Raw genomic sequence first — 4,251 nt, 5'->3', positions numbered from 1 at the left:
TAGTAGTAGTAGTAGTAGTAGTAGTAGTAGTAGTAGTAGAAGTAGTAGTAGTATACTAGTTTAGTCACAAAATTTAAATACATTTTTTTCACACCAGTTCCTTCCCATTTCCTTCACCCTCAACCCATCAAATTTGTGCAACTGCATGATAAATTGCCCCCTCCCCTCACATCCTCACCCCTCTGCTTCCAAACCCCCCCCTTGGATCCTCATACTCATTCTACAATAATGGTTTTATACAGTATTTGTCCTTATGGGACTGAGGTAGTTCACTCAGCATAATGCTCTCTAGTCCCTCCCAAGTTAGATAATAATTTACAAAATGATTGCTCCTACATGCTGTGTGGTATTCCATTGTGTGAACGTACCAAAATTTCTCAATCCATTTGATCGTGGTTGGGCATCTGGGCTGTTTCAATGTTCTTATGATGGTGAATAATGCTGCCATGAACATTGATGTACAAGTCTCCATTTGTGCCTCAGTTCTCATTTTCTCGAGGTGTATTCCAAGTAATAGAATAGCTGGGTCATATGGAATTTCTATGTTCAGCTTTTTGAGGAAGTGCCAAACCACCTTCTAGAGTGGTTGCACCACAAGATCCACATCTCCTACCATACCCAAAAATCAACTCAAGATGGATCAGATATCAGGGAGTAAAGCCCAAAACCATAGAGTTCATAAAAGACAAACTGGGATCAAGCTTAGAAGGCCTAGTCTATGGTATAAAGAGACTGCCAAATACAGCCAGAAATGCACAATCTGGAGAGGAAAAATAGATGAATGAGACCTTCTAAAGATTAAATCTCTGTGCGCATCAAAAACTTTTTCCAATGGCGAAAATAAAACCTACTATTGGGAGCAAACATTTCGCAATAACAGCTCAGAAAGTTTCTCATAACGTAAGTTTACAAAATACTCCCGGACCTCCACAAGAAAAATACTGATAACCCAAACTCCAAAATGGGCAAAAGACATTGAAATAATTTTCACAGAGGAAGATATTCAAATGGACAACAGACACATGAAGAAATGCTCAAAATCACTGGCAAGAAGAGATGCAAATCAAACCACAATGAGATAGCATCTCACTTCAGTACCAGTGGCAAATTTAACAGGACAGCAAGTAATAAATGTTGGAGAGGATGTGGCAAGATAGGAACTCTTGTACATTGTTGGTAGTATTGTACAAAGGTGTTTTATGTTGAGTGAAGGTCTTACAAGATCCACCTTTACTCAAGTCACACCCTTGAGTGAGTTTCACCTTGTATTATCCAAGAGATAAAAGGAGCCGGAAAGGAGCAGAAAGACAGAAATTGACTACCATCAACAAGAGCTAAGAGCAGAACATATCCTGTGGACTGGAGTCCCAGAGCTGACAACCTCCTGAACCTATGGGTAAATTAGATACTAACACACATGAAGATTTCCAAGGAACCAGGAAGCAGAAGCTAAAGATACAAGCTGTGCTGAGAGAGAGAACATTTTCTCCTAGAGTCAACACTCTGAATTTAGGCTTCTAGCCTCCTAAACTATGGGAAAATTTCTATTTGTTAAAGCCATGTGCTTGTATATCTGTTATAACATCAATAGGTAACTAATATACTCATGCACAACAGAACAAAACTTTTCCTAGTTCTACCTCATATCCGTAATTGGTTGGTTGTTGAATTATTGTGATGTAGAGTTTTCACTGGTTGAGTATCTTTCTTGTTTGTCTAAGACTGAAAGCTCCACTGAAATCTGTTCAAAATCATAGTAACATGCTATATTCAGTGATAGGTGTATGATAACTCTACATGAGCTGCACCAAGCAGGAATTGCACTTGAGTCTTCCTGATGAAAGGTGAGAAGTCTTCCTCATGAAAGATGAGAAGTTTACCTTTGAATCACCAATTGTCCTAGACTCTACCTTTCTTTAAAAACAAAGATTCATTTTTCCTTCTTGATGTCCCCAACTAGAATGTTATTAATTTATTCTCAAGAGATCCTAGTGCTTCTGTTTAAAAGGAAAAATGTACAGGGAAGCTCACACCAAGTTCTTTTTGTTCCAGAAAGCATAGGGAGGAGAATATGGTAGGAAATCCACCATACTGCTTTCACCTGATAATGCCTATACTCAATATTCATAAAGGGTAAGGGTCCATCAGCCAGTCCCTGGAAGTGATAGAAAACTATCAATCAAACACAGCCCAACTCTGAAAAACTGTGTATATATTTCTAGGCAGACACTTGGCTTTGACTTGGAAATAACTCTACTATCCAGTTTTATGTCCAATAGACATGCAAACTGAAATGAGGAAAGCAACAAGGGTTGACCTAGATTCTCTCCTAAAAGACTCCCATGTCTTGACTATACGCTCACCCAGCGCAGGTGTGGGATCTCATCTATTGGAGGAGAGCTGGACGGTTGCATCCCAAAACAGACATTCTTAGTCACTGACGCCTGACTGGCTGGGAGATGCAGCTTAGTCTTGATTAAAGTTGTCTTTCATTTCCCTTTGTCCGAGGAGTACATTCAGTCAACACAAATCTATTTGTCCTAATCACCAGCACTTGTATCCAAAGCCTTTCATGCCCTGACCCATCTCTGTAATTGTCCTGACCAATATATCTGCCTTCTTTCACTGACAGTTCAGGCCAGGACAGGCTCCAAGCTCTAACTCTGAATGTGATTAATCAAGAACATCAGAGCAGAGGAGACACAGACTGGAAACATTTTATATGCTAGGAAAAATAAAAGCCAGACTGAGTAAAAGAGACGTAAGCTTCCAAATAATTGTTGCTAAGGGTACGTGAAAGATGCTTTGTCCAGAAGAAAGCAAGTTTTCCAAGGTTGCAGAAGGGGTCCAAAAGCTTACTCAGAATCTACTGCATCAGAGGAAACCAGAACTTTCTCTCAGAGGAAATTCATTCCTTGGGCTCACTGGGGCACGTAATTTCCATTTCAGAGCAGTACAGCCTTACAGAGAGAACTTCAGCATCATAAACCTCAATTGATCACAAGTTTCCTGGGAAGCAGTGACACCTGGTGCCGTCATCCCTCAACTACCTCCTAGAATGTGTTGGCTCGGTGACCTGAAGATTGAGGTCAAACTCCACTATTGCTCCTTCTATCCTCCATCTTCCTCCTCCAGAGTCTCCAAGTGTTTCCATTTTAAGTGCCATTGAAGAACTACTTCAATCAATGTTCCCTCTTCTCTGTCTGTGTTTTTAACTGGCTTGCAAGGAGCGTAGGAATGCCCTTTTGCACTTATCCTTACATGAGACCTTACCACTTACCCCTTAGCAACAGGAGATGGTAACTGATTCTTTGAGGGACTTCAGGGAATTCAGCCCATAAATTTCCTCAGAACACTAAAAGCAGTTGAGTCAAGTCTAGACTCATGATAAGCCCATGTGTGTAGGAGTCAATCTATGGGCTTTCATTGCCGGTGAGCTTTCAGAGATAGACGGTCAGTATGTCTGAATGAATTTGAACTGCCAACCTTCAGGTTAGTAGCTGAGTGCTTTATTATTTGGACCACCCAGTTGCATTTTAACTGCTTCTTGCACCTGCATTCACTTACTTTCTACCATATACCAGGTAGGTACTAAACTGTGCACTTTTGAAGCTGTAAAGTTGAAGAAGGAACAACTCCTTAAGGAGCTTCTACTTTAACAGAGTGTGGGGATAGTAATGACACAGATGATTCCTAGGGTTGGTCAAGTCATGTGACATTAACATAAAGTGAAATCTCATCACTCGTTCTAATTATTTATAACATTTTACATTCTCTAGGCAAAGTGAGTCAGTCTCAGAATCGATTTGGAAAGATAATAATTTTAAAAATTCATTCTCATCACGTGTCTCACAACTCCACATCAGCACCCTTCTCTACCTCTGCCCCAGCCACCTTGTTATAGAACACCACCCCCTCTGCTGGTGATCAATGTGAACTTCTGTGTAAATCAGTATATCTTTTGTGGTCAATGAGTTTTTCTTCTTTAGGAGGGCCATCTATGGATAGTAGGTTTCTCTGGATAAGAATTTCTCCTATATTTCTACTGTGTGAAATTCAAAGTGGCTAAAACTCAAACTGGGCAATATCCCTACCTTGAGGGGGAACCACTCAAAAAATCTTCTACAACCAGATTGTTTGTTGTTGTTGTTGTTGTTATGTGCCGTCGAGTCGCCTGCAACTCATAGCGACCCTATGTACAACAGCCCTAAACTCCGCTCTGTCCTGTGCCAATCGCACTGTCTCTGACAC

Source organism: Elephantulus edwardii, unplaced genomic scaffold, assembly GCF_000299155.1.
Source record: "Elephantulus edwardii isolate Elephantulus edwardi_28Jun2011 unplaced genomic scaffold, EleEdw1.0 scaffold00082, whole genome shotgun sequence".
Taxonomy (NCBI): domain Eukaryota; kingdom Metazoa; phylum Chordata; class Mammalia; order Macroscelidea; family Macroscelididae; genus Elephantulus; species Elephantulus edwardii.
This window is presented reverse-complemented; position numbering follows the sequence as displayed.